Source organism: Somniosus microcephalus, chromosome 6 (assembly GCF_052327205.1).
Source record: "Somniosus microcephalus isolate GS21.2 chromosome 6, FLI_Smic_1.0, whole genome shotgun sequence".
NCBI classification, from domain to species: Eukaryota; Metazoa; Chordata; class Chondrichthyes; order Squaliformes; family Somniosidae; genus Somniosus; species Somniosus microcephalus.
The window spans coordinates 187,607,282-187,622,363 of NC_140992.1; the positions used below are offsets into that span (position 1 = coordinate 187,607,282).

At 47.9% G+C, this 15,082-nt stretch overlaps 1 protein-coding gene across 1 annotated transcript in view; it reads left to right on the plus strand.

Moving 5' to 3' along the window:
* The first annotated feature begins 385 nt into the window (after positions 1-385).
* LOC147116245 (microtubule-associated tyrosine carboxypeptidase 1-like) overlaps positions 386-15,082 on the plus strand; it is a 118,687-nt gene continuing 103,990 nt past the window's right edge. Inside the window, exon 1 of the mRNA XM_085991030.1 lies at positions 386-954. The gene's annotated coding sequence lies outside the window, so the exon portion shown is untranslated. The remainder of the gene's footprint in view (positions 955-15,082) is intronic.

Genomic DNA, 15,082 nt, shown 5'->3' on the forward strand with positions numbered 1-15,082 from the left:
ACCAGTGAAAGTGATTTTCCAGTGGTTTGGCTTGACAGATCGCAATTTCCGCGTTTTCTCACATGCACAGCGCGTGCGGGAACCCAGAATGTGTGGGGCCTTTCCAAGACTTACGGCAGCGTACTCTGAGCGGTTGGCGTCATGGAGACCGTAAATTCTGGCCCATTAATTTCTGAGCCTTTGTTGTGCCCACCTATGTAATCTGGCTGTGGCTGCAGACACCCGGAAGCCTCGCCGCAAGGCTTTGGCGAGGCTAACGGCGGAGTGGCGCAAATTCAGTCCAGCAGCAATGTGCGGAAAATCGGAACTCTCAGCGTATCTCTTTCACGCCCCAAACTGCTGAATTTATTAATAACGGCGGCGAGCGTGTTAATGCTTCATTATTATCCCAGCAGTTTCTGGCCGATGGTACCAGTTGAGAATGATAGATGACGATCAGTAAGATAGGCGAGTCAGCAGCAGATTGCCGAGGCCGGACCGGGACCGAACGCACGGTGTCAGTTTCATTGCTGGTTACCAGCCTCTGGCGGCAGGGAAACCGCTCTCCATTCATTCATCAGCAGCAGCAGCAGCTCCCCCACCCCGTCAGGCTGCAGTGTGCGTGTGGTGGGGAGGATTAACAACCTCAGTGCCGCCCGTTTCCCTTACAAGTTCCATTGCTTTGGGAAGATGTAATCGAGTGCACTGCGATCGTCTGCTGGCAGCCTGGGTTAATAATAGCGAGCGTGGCCGGGGCTGTCAGCCAGTCTGATCAGCTGCTTCCCCTTTATATCCCTTCCCCAGTCTGTCTTAGATCAGCGCCTCCGCCGCTTCCACCAGCCTGCATTTGGGTTCCTCTCCAGCCCATGTGAAGAAGATAAGGACCACAATGGAAGGCGTTTAAACCCAGCACACACACACCGCCGCTGTGTGTGTGTTTATTTTTTGGGAACACGCTCTTGTAACGACTGACATGTAAGTTGGACGATTTTATTTCTGCCTTGCGGGGATGGCATCTGACCAAAGAAAGTAGCCGAGATCTGAAAGCACTTTTTCCCCAGACAAACGTTTCACTGTCGGGGTTTTTTAAAGATATTTTTAGTGTAATTGCCGCTGTTTGTGCCCATATTAGGGAAAATTCTGCGGCAGATGGGACCGCGGTTACAAGCAAGAGTGTCAAAAACCGACCGAGGGAGAGTTAGCACCAGCCCTCGACTGTGTGAGATAGAGAGAAATGGGGGAATTGGCTTATTGTGGGAGCGAGTCCCATTCTGCGCTGTGCAGACAGACATTGTCTAAGAATTTGTTAATTTAACAATCGGCAGATGGGCCATTGTGAGGGAGGCGCGTTTTATACAAAGTTTTTATGCACTTGTGAGTGTAATTTTGCCACAGCAAATCGCTCTGATTATTTTGATACTGGCGTTTATTTGTTAAGTAAGAATCTGAAAAATTAAGCAGTGGAAGTTTTTCTGTTAGTTTTGCGCACACTGTATGTGTTTTGTGCGTTCCTTACCTGCCTTCTTTTCCCCCAGACTACACACCCTCCCCCATCCTATTGTGTCTGCGACTGACCCCACCCACTGCCGGGAATCCGATCAGGTGGTCTCGCTGGCTGGAATGTGCAGCTGTAGTTAGACTGCAGGCAAAGAGAGGGGAATGGGCGATGATCAGGGTTCCCAGAAACCAAACTACTGTTCGTTTGTAGCCCAAAGTCAGCCAACTACTAGCCCTATATTACATCGCCTACCCAGCTCTAAAAGAGCTCAGTAAACGCTGTATTTTCAAGTTTCTTAGTGTATTTGTTATCTTAAGATATCCGAACAATCACCTCAGCAATGCACAAACAAAAACTATGACCTTCAAAAGAACATGTTTTATGGTTTAGCCCATTATGAAAGCTCCACCGCTATTTTAGTTCAAGATCCAATCCCTGTTATAGTTTATACAAAAATCAACGCACCTTTGCATTTAGAACATAAATATTGAACGTATCTGAATTTGACAGAACTTATGCACAACAAAGTGAAAAGAAAATGTCCCTTTTGTATTAAATGAAGTACTCAGCATTTCTGTCGAGGTGGGTCTTCAGACGCCCACTATTCCTCAGGCCTCCTGTCCTGGACCAGAAGAATTTACAGATGAGCAGCTTTTTAAAAAGGAACAGAACAAAGGGGAAAGGCAACACAAGCACACACAGAGAAGAAATAGAATTGCTTGGGAAGTGCTTCAGTGGAGAATGGGGAGGTGGCAGATGTGAAATTAGCAGGAGACAAAAGGATGCACAGAGCGTGTGAATACCCAAAGACAGAAAGGGCAGAATGGGACGGAGAATTGAAATGGCAAAAGAGAGGGGAGCTCAGGTTCGGACTTGAGGACAGAACTGAGGTGTTTAGAAAAAACAGGCACCTTCAATTCCACTCATTTCCTCCAAATCAAAGGTGTTGCTATGGGTACCCGCATGGGTCCTAGCTATGCCTGCCTTTTCGTGGGATATGTGGAACACTCTTTGTTTCAGTCCTACTCAGGTCCCCTCCCTCACCTCTTTTTCCGATACATTGATGACTGTATCGGTGCCGTTTCCTGCTCTCGCCCCGAACTAGACAATTTCATTCACTTTGCCTCCAATTTCCACCCTTCCCTCACCTTCACATGGTCCATCTCTGACTCTTCCCTTCCCTTCCTCGACTTCTCCGTCTCCATCTCTGGGGATAGGTTATCGACCAATATTCACTACAAGCCCACTGACTCCCACAGTTACCTGGACTACACTTCCTCCCACCCCACCTCCTGTAAGGACTCTATTCCATTCTCCCAGTTTCTCCGTCTCCGCCGCATCTGCTCCGACGATGCCACCTTCCACACCAGTGCTTCCGACATGTCTTCCTTTATCCTCAACCAAGGATTCCCCTCTACCGTGGTTGACACGGCCCTCGACCGTGTCCATTCTATCTCCCACACTTCTGCCCTCACCCTTGCCCCTCCTTCCCATAACCACGATAGGGTTCCCCTTGTCCTCACCTTTCACCCCACCAGCCTCCACATTCAACGGATCATCCTCCGCCATTTCCGCTACCTCCAAAGTGATCCCACCACCAAACGCATCTTCCCCTCCCCTTTCAGCATTCCGTAGGGACTGCTCCCTCCGAGACACCCTACTCCACTCCTCTATCACCCCCAGCATCTCTTCCCCTTCGCCTGGCACCTTCCCGTGCAAGCGCAGGAGATGTAACACCTGCCCCTATACCTCCCCCCTTCCCACTGTCCAGGGCCTCAAACACCCCTTCCAGGTAAAACAGCGATTTACTTGTACTTCTTGCAATCTAGTATACTGTATTCGCTGCTCACGATGCGGTCTCCTCTACATTGGGGAGACCAAACGCAGATTGGGTGACCGCTTTGCAGAACACCTCCGTTCAGTCCGTAAGGGTGACCCCGAGCTTCCGGTCGCCTGTCATTTTAATTCACCGCTCCATTCCCACTCGGACCTCACCGTCCTCGGCCTCTTGCATTGTTCCACGGAAGCTCAACGTAAACTTGAGGAACAGCACTTCATCTTCCAATTAGGCACTTTGCAGCCCTCTGGACTCAATATCGAGTTCAACAATTTTAGATCATAACCTCAGCCCCTATCACATTTTTACTTAAATTTTTTTTTTCCACCCCTTTGTTTTGGGTTTCCCTCCTCCCCCCCTCTTTTTTTTTTACATGGCAGCTGTCTCTCATTCTGCCAGTACATTTCACACCTAATCTGAGCCGTCTTTTGTCTCTTTACTAGTCCTATCACCATCTCGTCTCGTTTTGAATACCTCTTAATGTCTATTCGCTTCTTTTGTTCCCTCCCCAGCCCTGCCTTTTGATCTATTTCATTTCCTTTCCAGTTTTGAAAAAGGGTTAGACCCAAAACGTCGATTCTAATTGCTCTCCACGGATGTTGCCTGGCCTGCTGAGTTTCTCCAGCATTTTCTGTTGTTATTTCGGATTTCCAGCATCTGCAGTATTTTGCTATCGTTCAGGCACCTCATCTGCGTTTGGTCTCACCGATGTCAAGGAGACTGCACCGCGAGCAGCAAAGACCATGCACTTGGTTGGAAGGTGAATGGGCAGGTGTTGCATCTGCTTCTCTTGCATGGGAAGGTGCCAGGGCAAAGAGAGCAGGTGGCAGTTGTGTTGGAAGAAGGGACCCGAGTGTCACATAGGGACCGGTGCTGTTGGAATGCTGGGGGGTGGGCTGAGACGTGGGAGTGTGTTGGAGATGGAAGTGGATGGGTTGCCGAATGCAGATGTTGGTGGGGTAGAAGGCCCCTTGTCCTCACCTTCCAGCATGAGATGAAACACCTGTCCATTCACCTCCTCCCACAGCACTGTCCAGTGCCCTAAGTACCCCTTGTGAGAAAGCAGTGTACATGGCCCTGAATTTCCAACCCACACGAGGCGTGTACGCGCCCATAGGGGCCGCACAAGTTAGGCATGCGAAGCACATGCGCTGAAACCTGGAACTTGCAATCTGTCAAGAATCCTCTTGACAGATCATCCGCCTGCCTAGGAAAAGTGCCTCTGTGGGTGGAGAGTTGCGCTATCTGCTCAACCTCCGCCTGCTGAAAGACCAAAGAATTCTTACACCTGGTAAAATTTAGGCATAAAGCCTGCTTTTACCAGCATAAGAGTTTAAAAAAATAGAAACATAAGATTTTATCACTCACTTATAAATTAAAAACCCTGTCCAACAAGGTAAGGTTATATTAAGCTCCATTAAAACATATTAAAAAAAATACAAAAAATTAAATTTTTGTATAACATATTTAATGAAATGCCATTTTAATTAATTTTATATATGTAATGGTTTTTATTTATTTATCTGAGTGTATTGGTGCATTTTTGCAGTCATCCCCATTCATACTTTTGATAGTTCCATGCGTACGGAACTGTCAAAAGTATGAAGGGGGTTTCCCTTCTTCCATTGGTTGAGCTGGCCCACGTGATCCCAGGGGTGCTTGCGAACCGCATACTCCCCTGGGATACGTGGGCCTCTACGCATTTTGAAGAGGAGCGGCCCAGGAGCGGAAGCCTTGGTATCTATGGACCCAGAAGGTAGGTTTGTAGAATTTTTTCAGATCGGAGGCATCCGTCCGCAGGAAGCCTCCAATCAGAAATTCAGGGCCATATTTCAGTGCATTGTGCTGGTAAGCACCGCTGTGTTAGCTGGTTAAACTCCAGCAGTACACCAATGCATACTTGGGAGTCCCCAAGTGTTGGCGCTGCCACCCTTACCTAACCTATCTTGACTTTGGTAAGCGGGGCAGTGCCACATTTAATCCTTGTAAACTTTTGTTTAATTTTTTTTCCTCCTTCCAATTTTATACTTGGTTTTCTCCCTTTTACCCCTCATCTCTCGACCCATGCTGCACTTTGTTTCCATTTTTTCATGGCTGCGTGCCAGCAGGTTATTCAATCACTGGGGTCCAGACCAATTTGTCCTCACCCGATGTCTATACACCTGTACTTTCCCAGCAGGAGTCACTGACCATAACTTTTTTGTTGTTCTGCTCAGACTATATTTAAGAGTCTCCAAACCAAACTTTGAGAATTCCATGCATAGCAGACTTTCTGTTTTCCAAAGGAGTGCACATGCACTGTATATAGTCTCAAACAGTTCCACAACAAGATGGTGACACCACACTCTGACAGCGTCTGCTTTATATAATCACTGAGCAGATGTGAGGGGCTGTATCTGAGAGAGTGAAGGGGACAGGCCGTTAGTATAGGGTGTGGTATCATAGTGGTTGTGTTACTGGATCAGTAATCCAGAGGCTTGGACTAATAATCCATTGACATGAATTCAACTCCCACAATGCCAGTTTGTGAATTTGAATTCACATAAAGCTAGGCTGACACTCCAGTGCAGTGCTGAGGGAGTGCTGCACTGTTGGAGGTGCCGTGTTTCGGATGAGACATTAAACCGAGGCCCTGTCTGCTCTTTCAGGTGGACGTAAAAGATCCCATGGCATTATTTCAAAGAATAGTAGGGGAATTATCCCGGTGTCCTGGCCAATATTTATCCCTCAACCAACATAACAAAAACAGATTATCTGGTCATTATCACATTGCTGTTTGTGGGAGCTTGCTGTGTGCAAATTGGCTGCTGCTTTTCCCACATTACAACAGTGACTCCACTTCAAAAGTACTTCATTGACTGTAACTTGTGACATCCGGTGGTCGTGAAAGGCCTATAGAAATGCAAGTCTTTCTATTTCTTTAATTAAATAAATCTGCAATAAAAAGCTCCCAATAGTGAGCATGAAGCTATTGGATTGTAAAAACCCAACTGGTTCCTGCCTTTTAGGGATGAAACCGCCCTTACCAGGATTGGTCTATATCTGACTCCAGACCACAACAATGTGGTTGACTCTTAACTGCCCTCTGAAATGACCTAGCAAGCCACTCAGGCCATTCCAAACTGGACGGACCACTCAACTTCAACCTAGGCATTTGATTCGGACATGACAAAGGCACACCCAGTCCAGTCGAACCTGCAAAGTCCTCCTCACTAACATTTGAGGACTTGTGCCAAAATTGGGAGAGCTGTCCCACAGACTAGTCAAGAAACAGACTGACGTAGTCATACTCACAGAATCATATCTATCAGCCAACATCTCAGAGTCTTCCATCGCCATCGGCAGTGCAGACCCACCAGAGGTGGTGGGACAGTGGTATACAGTCGAGAGTGAGTGACCTTGGAATCCTAAACATTGACACCGGACCCCATGAAGTCTCATGGCATCAGATCAAACATTGGCAAGGAAACCTCCTGCTGATTACCAGCCATCCCTCAGCTGACGAATTGAACACCACTGAGGGTAGCAAGCAACGTTCCCTCTAAGCTGCGCAGCCCAGGACCGGCTTTTTCAATGTTAAATTTCACACATGCGCAAAACTGTGAATGGGCCACACAGCCCCTTAAAGCCCCTCAATTCAATGTCCATCACCAAGAGTGGATCGGTAGCACCACTACTGACCGAGCTGGCCAGACTGGGCCTGTGGCACGTGGTAAGAAAACCAACACGAGGGAAAAACCTACTTGACCTCATCTTCACCAATCTACTTGTCACAGAGTCCTTGTGGAGACGAAGATCTGTCTTCACACTGAGGACACCCTCCATCGTGCTGTGTGGCACTACCACCATGCTAAATGGGATAGATTCAGAACAGACCAAGCAGCTCAAAACTGGGCACCATTGAGGTGCTGTGAACCATCAGCATCAGCAGAATTGTATTCCACCACAATCTGTAACCTCACGGCCCAGCATATCCCTCACTCTACCATTACTATCAAGCCAGGTGAGCAACCCTGGTTCAATGAGGATTGTAGAAGAGCATGCCAGGGGCAGTACTAGGCGAACATGAAAATGAGATCCAACTTGGCGAAGCTACAACCCAGAACTACATGCATGCTATAGACAGAGCTAAGCGATCCCACAACTAATGGATCAGGTCAAAGCTCTGCAGTCCTGCCAATTCCAGTCGTGAATGGTGGTGGACCAATAAACAATTAACAGGAGGAGGAGGCTCCACGAATATCCCCATCGTCAATGATGGTGGAGCCCAGCACATGAGTGCAAAAGATGAGGCTGCGCAGCTATCTTCAGCCAGAAGTGCCGAGTGGATGATCCATCTCGGCCTCCTTCTGAGGTCCCCACCCATCACAGAAGCTAGTCTTCAGCCAATTCGACTCACTCCACATGATACAAGAAATGGCTGAGCGCACTGGATACAGCAAAGTCTATGGGCCCGACAACATGCCAGCTGTAGTGATGAAGACTTGTGCTCCAGAACTAGCCACGCCTCTAGCCAAGCTGTTCCAGTACAGCTACAACACTGGCATCTACCCAACAATGTGGAAAATAGCTCAATTATGTCCTTTCCACAAAAAGCAGGACAAATCCAATCCGGCCAATCACTCCGGCCAATCACTGCACCATCAGCCTACTCTCAATCATCAGCAAAGTGATGGAAGGTGTCGTTGACAGTGCTATCAAGCAACACTTCCTCACCAACAACCTACTCACCGATGCTCAGTTTGGGTTCTGCCAGGGCCACTTGGCTCCAGACCTCATTGCAGCCTTGGTCCAAACATGGACAAAAGAGCTGAATTCCAGCGATGAGGTGAAAGTGACTGCCATCAACATCAAGGCAGCATTTGACCGAGTGAGGCACCAAGGAGCCCTAGTAAAACTGAAGTCAATGGAGAACAGGTGGAAAACTCTCCACTGGCTGGAGTCATACCTAGCACAAAGGAAGGTGGCTGTTGGAGGCCATTCATTTCAGCCCCAGACATTGTTGCAGGAATTCCTCAGGGCAGTGTCCTATGCCCAACCATCTTCAGCTGCATCATCAATGACTTTCCCTCCATCATAAGGTCAGAATTGGGGATGTTTGCTGATGATTGCACAGTGTTCAGTTCCATTCACAATTCCTCAGATAATTAAGCAGTCTTTGCTCGTATGCAGCAAGACCTGGACAACATCCAGGCCTGCATGCAGCAAGACCTGGACAACATCAGGCTTGGGCTAATAAGTGACAAACGGGCAATGACCATCTCCAAAAAGAGAGAGTCTAACCAACTTCCCATGACAATCAATGCCATTACCATCATCAAATCCCCCACCATCACTATCCTGGGTCACTATTAACCAGAAACTTAACTGGACCAGTCACATAAATGACTGCTGTGGCTACAAGAGCAGATCAGAGGACTGGGTATTCTGCGGCAAGTGACTCAACTCCTGACTCCCCAAAGCTTTTTCACCACCTACAAGGCACAAGTCAGCAGTGCGATGGAATACTTTCCACTTGCCTGGATGAGTGCAGCTCCAACATTCAGGAAGCTCAACACCATCCAGGACAAAGCTGTCTGCTTGATTGGCACCCCATCCACCACTTTAAACATTCACTCTCTCCACCACTGGCGCAACATGATTGCAGTGTGTACCATCTACAAGATGCACTGCAGCAACTCACCAAGTCTTCTTGAACAGCACCTCCCAAACCTGCGACCTCTGCCACCTAGAAGGACAAGGGCAGCAGGCGCATGGGAACATCACCACCTCCAAGTCAAACAGCATCCTGACTTATAAATATATCGCTGTTCCTTCATTGTCGCTGGGTCAAGATCCTGCAACTCCCTGTCTAACAGGGAGTATCTTCAACACACTGCAGTGGTTCAAGAAGGCGGCTCACCTTCTCAAGGTCAAATAGAGATGGGCAACAAATACTAACTTTGCCAGAGATGCCATCATCCCGTGAATGAATAAATAGAAAAAACAGTTGGAGTGGCAGTGACACAAGTTGGGGCTACTTGGTGCCCACCTTGGCAGAGGATGGTGCACACAGTACAGGGGAGCACAAAGAAAAGACATGTTTTAAAGAAGTTGGAACTGTTTTAAAATGTCTTATTTCTGCTATTATAAATGTCCCTCCGCAGCAGTATTTCCTCTCCTTCCCCCTCATACTGAATGTGCCAAAGTAGGACTGTTAAGATGTAATCAGGGATGCCCTTGAGGGCAAGGCTTCTCTGAGCATCTTCACTGGTAAAAGATTCTTACTTTATAATCACACTGTGCAGAATAACACTGTGGTTAGCAACAACACCGGCGGATTTGGGTGGGGGAAGTGGTGGGTAGAGAGAAAGAAAGCGAGGGAAACACAGCAGTGGCGTGGGGGGGGGGGGGGGGGGTTGCTGTTTGGATATGAGTTTGTCAGACCAAAAAAAACTACTTCTGAAGATCTATTTTTCAAATAGTAATTTCACAATAAAGTTCCAACAGAAATGTTATTGCTTCCATTCATCTAACAATTCAAATAAAGCAAATGGACAATAATACATGGACTTCGGGAGAACAGTTTAACAGGTACTTTACTGAACAAGAGGCAGCTTGAAACTGAAACTACAGAAGCCTGCTAGGGCCTTTTATACAGGGGTGGTCACTGCCGGTACTGCAGTCTAAGATCAGTTATTCCCTTAAAGGTACATACACAACAATTCCTCCCCTTTTAGATAAACAGTACATAACATTCATTTAACAACTAAATAATAACTAATTACAATTACAATTTTCTCAGTAATATATACATCAACTGAAATAGTCATTTATAAGTTCAGTCTTTGAGGAGGCTTCCTGATCCGGTCTGGATAGCGCCTTTCTCGAGTATCCTGTTCTGGCGGTGGAGTCAATTCTGGCCCATTGTCATTGGTTGGTTCATCAGCTTCCAATATCCCTGCTTCTGAGGTAGACGCAATCTGTACTTTGGGCTCATTACCAGGTGCACATGCTTGTGGTACAGGTTTGGCTTGTTCCTGTGACTCTAGAATCTGGTCAGCATGGCGTCTCACGATGCTCTCTCCAACGTCCACTGTGTACATTAGTGGTCCCTGCTGTGTGCATATCGTGCCTGGCTGCCATTTTTCTGTGCGGTAATCGCGGGCCAAGACTGGTTGCCCTATCTTGAAGCTCCTGGTTGGCTTCTCATTTATGTGCTGGAACTGCTTATCCTCAACATCTCGTCTTATGTTTGGTTTGAGCAAATCCAAGCGACATCTTAGTCTCCGGTTGAAAAACAGTACGGCTGGAGTTTGGTTGGTTACTGCATGTGTCGCATTCCGGTAAGCAAACAGGAAGTTATCCACCTTGTGTTGCAGTGGTATGTCGTCATTATACATTGCCTTGATGGCCTTTTTAAAGGTCTGAACAAACCTCTCAGCCAATCCATTTGTGGCTGGATGATATGGGGCAGATGTGTAATGTTTCACCCCATTATTCCTCAAAAACCTCCGGAAATCCTCTGACACAAACTGTGGCCCATTGTCGGAGCAAATCTGTTCTGGCAAGCCATTCCTGGTGAAGATGGTCCGTAGGACTGCAATAGTTTTCTCCGTGGTGGTGGGGGACATTTTAATGACCTCTGGCCATTTCGAATGGGCGTCCACAGCAATTAGAAACATTGAGTCCATAAATGGACCAGCGAAATCAATGTGTACCCGTTGCCATGGAGATGAGGGCCACTCCCATGGATGTAGCGGGGCCTGTGGTGGAGCGTTTTGGACCTTCTGGCATCCTGTGCATCTCTTGGTCATATTCTCGATTTCTTTATTGATTCCCGGCCACCACACAAACGCCCTGGCTAGGCTCTTCATTTTTACCCCTCCCAGATGACCCTCGTGAAGCTCATTGAGTACTCTATCTCTCAACTTGGGTGGAATTACCACTCGGGATCCACACATCAAGGTTCCCCGGCACACTGACAGCTGTTCTCTCCTTTGCGAGAATGCTGGCAACAGTGAGTCGCCATATGCTGGCCATCCCTTCACCGTCAAATCATAGATCCGAGAGAGTGTCGGGTCATTTCGGGTTTCCTTCTCAATACTTGCGTTTGTAACAGGCAAACATTCCACTATGGTCACATGGAATATCTCCACAGGGTCCACTGCAGGTGCTTCTTCCGCCGTAGGCAACGGTAGGCGCGACAGCCCATCAGCGTTTCTATGTTGTTTCGTACCTTTGTACTCTATGTCATACTGATGTGCCCCTAGAAAAAGTGACCATCTTTGCAGCCGTCATCACCGGAACGCCCTTCTTTGGGTTAAAAATTGAGACCAGGGGTTGATGATCAGTCAGTAGGGTGAATTTCTGCCCGTGCAGATAGTGATTGAACTTCTTCACCCCCCACACCAGGCTGAGGGCCTCCCTGTCAATCTGGGCGTAGTTACGCTCGGCTGAGGTTAGCAAGCGCGATGCAAAGGCTATTGGCCTCTCTGAACCATCACGGAATTTGTGTGATAGCACCGCTCCAATGCCATAAGGTGATGCATCACATGCCAACCGAATCGGTAGTGTTGGGTTGTAGTGGGCCAATACTTCTTTTGAAGTGATTTGACATTTACATTCCTGAAAGGCACGCTTACACTCATCACTCCATTTCCATCTTACACCAGTTTGAAGGAGGGCGTTCAGTGGGTGCAGAATTGTAGATAAATTCGGCAAGAGCTTATGGTAGTAGTTTACCAACCCGAGGAACGACCTCAGTTGCGAAACATTTTCTGGTGCTGGAGCCTTGACTACAGCCTCAATCTTGTCCGGCGACTTATGCAACCCTTCCTCATCAATCATGTGGCCACAATACGAGATTTGTCTCCTGAAGAACTCGCATTTGGGACGGTTGGCTCGTAGCCCATATTCCTGCAATCTCATGAGCACCTGTTCCAGGTTGGCAAGGTGTTCATTGTCATTTTCGCCCGTAACCAGGATGTCGTCCAAATAACACTGGGTCCCCGGGATCCCTTGCAGGACTTGTTCCATTGCCCTCTGCCACATAGCCGGGGCTGATGCTACCCCAAATACCAGTCGATTGTACTGGTAAAGGCCTTTGTGAGTGTTTATCGTGAGGTATTTCCTAGATGCTTCTTCCACCTCCATTTGTAGATACGCTTGAGCCAGGTCAATCTTTGTAAAACGTTTCCCTCCAGATAGTGAGGCGAAAATATCTTCTATCCGCGGAAGCGGATACTGTACTGTGTGCAGGACTGGGTTCACAGTCACCTTGAAGTCCCCACAGATGCGAACCTTCCTTGGCTCCCCAGGTGTGCTGCTCAATGCTTTCTTCATTACAGGAATGATGGGTGTGGCCCACTCGCTCCAGTCCACCTTAGACAGCACCCCCGAACGCTCCAGACTCTCCAGTTCAGCTTCCACAGCTGGGCGTATCACATATGGCACCAGTATGGCCTTGAAAAATTTTGGGGTTGCGTTATCCTAAATCTTTATGGTTGCCTTTACTCCTTTTAGAGTCCCAAGTCCTTGTTGGAACACCTCTTCCGCATCAGATAGAATTTGTGACAGACATCCAGGTGCGACGTCATCATCTTTTTTGTCAGTCACAGTTAGTGCCAGAATGGAATGCCAATCCAATTGTAGTCTTCGGATCCATTCACATCCCAATAATGGTGGTCCTCCATCTCGTAGTATATACAAGTATAGTTTCTGTGTTTCCTTTCCGTTATATTCAAATGGCACCCTTATTTTTCCTCTGGGGTAGACCTTTTGCCCCGTGTATGTCTTCAATACAATGGACGTGTCCTTTAAGGGCATGTGCGAGAATAGCCGCTCATAGTCTCGTCGATTCATGACAGTTAGGGCTGATCCTGTGTCCAATTCCATCTTCACTGGGGACCCTGCTATCATGAGGGTGACCCAAATGGTTCGGTGATCTTCTTTTGCGATCACGTTGTGTAATTTTAAACAACTTAGTCGCCTGCTCCCGGAGTCCTTATCACTCTCCTGATCTTCGGAACTACTATCTGTCAGTTTCTTTACTTTCCTGTACTGTTCCTTAGTAGTTCTTGTCATGTTGGTCTTCTTTCCCGACCTGCAGACTCTTGCTATTTGTCCCATTTTCCCGCATTGCCTGCATATTTAGTCTTTAAACCAGCAGTCCTTCTGCTCATGGGTTGCTCTGCCACAGCGATAGCACTTTTCGGCTCCATACGCCATTTCGTTAGTGCTGTATTCTTGTGGTTTCTGTTGTATTTCCGCAGCTCCCCGTGCTGCTGCTTCGTAGGATACTGCCACGCTGAAAGCCTGTTCTAGCGTCAGGTCCTTTTTTGAAAGTAGTCGTTTCTGGGTTCCTTCACTCTGGAGCCCGCAGACAAACTTATCCCATAAGGTGTCTGCCAGTCCTGCTCCGAACTGGCAGTGCTTCGATAACTTGCGTAGTTCCGTAAGATAGTCAGCATTGCTTTCATCTTTGTGCTGGTTTCTTTTATGGAACTTGAATCTTTCTGCTATTAGCAGTGGTGTAGGGCTTAGGTGTTCCTGTAAGATATGAACAATCTCCTCAAAAGTTTTCTCCATTGGTTTAGCTGGGGTAATTAAATTCCGCAATAGGCCGTACGTATTCGCACCCATCAGATTTAATAATACCGACGCCCTCTTTCCATCGGCCACCTCATTTGCCTTGCAGTACACTTCGATTCTTTCTACATACGTGGTCCAGTCTTCTACCTCGTTGTCGAAAGCAGTGATACTGCCACTTTTCGGCATCTTGGGCGATTTAAAATGGCGCCTCCCGTGCTTTTGCTTCTTCCCCAATGGAATAAAATGGCGCCTCCTGCGCTTTTGCTTCTTCCCCAACGGGATAAAATGGCGCCTCCCGCACTTTTGCTTCTTTCCCTTACTGCCACGCTGCTCCTAGCGTTCTACGGGGTAATGGCGGCGACCCGCAGCTTCGGCGCGTCTCGCTTTCCTTCCCCCCCCGTTTGGTTTCTCTCCGCTGTCCTGTTCTCGAGCACCGACCGCGCCCTGTGCGCTCCACCCTCTCTCTCTTGTTTTCTTTTCCCGGCGACGCTGTGCAGCCCGATTTGTAGAGCCGCTTGATCGAGCTTGAGCCCGCCGCAGTCCGGAAAGGTCAGCGCGCTACCTGCTACCAGCACGATTCGCTGGAACCATAGTCTCTCCCGCAATTCTCCAAACACCGATGGATTCTTTGGGTGGTTGCCCTCGGTCGACGCCCATTGCTCAGACTGCGACCTTCCAGGACCTTCCTTTCAGGCGAGATCCCCGTGAGATGATGCCACGCTGCAGGTGAGTTCGAACTTACTCGTCGCCACTGTAAAGTCTGTGCCTCAATAATACATGAACTTCGGGAGAACAGTTTAACAGGTACTTTACTGAACAAGAGGCAGCTTGAAACTGAAACTATAGAAGCCTGCTAGGGCCTTTTATACAGGGGTGGTCACTGCCGGTACTGCAGTCTAAGACCAGTTATTCCCTTAAAGGTACATACACAACAAGAGGGAGGGAGATGGACCAAAATAAAAACAGTCTGCAGAATAACAGCAACACCATGGGCAGGTGATGAGAGAGACTGAGAATTAGATATAGAATGCAAGGGCAGAGATGGAAATGACGGTGGATTGAAATGGCTAGGCAAATCTAACACCAAGTTTTCCACCGGAGTCTGAATGTGTCTCGGACCAATTTGCCTCTAATTAACCAGAGAATTTTACAGAAAGTATACCTGTTGACTGAAAAAAGACAGTCCCCTTAGCAGC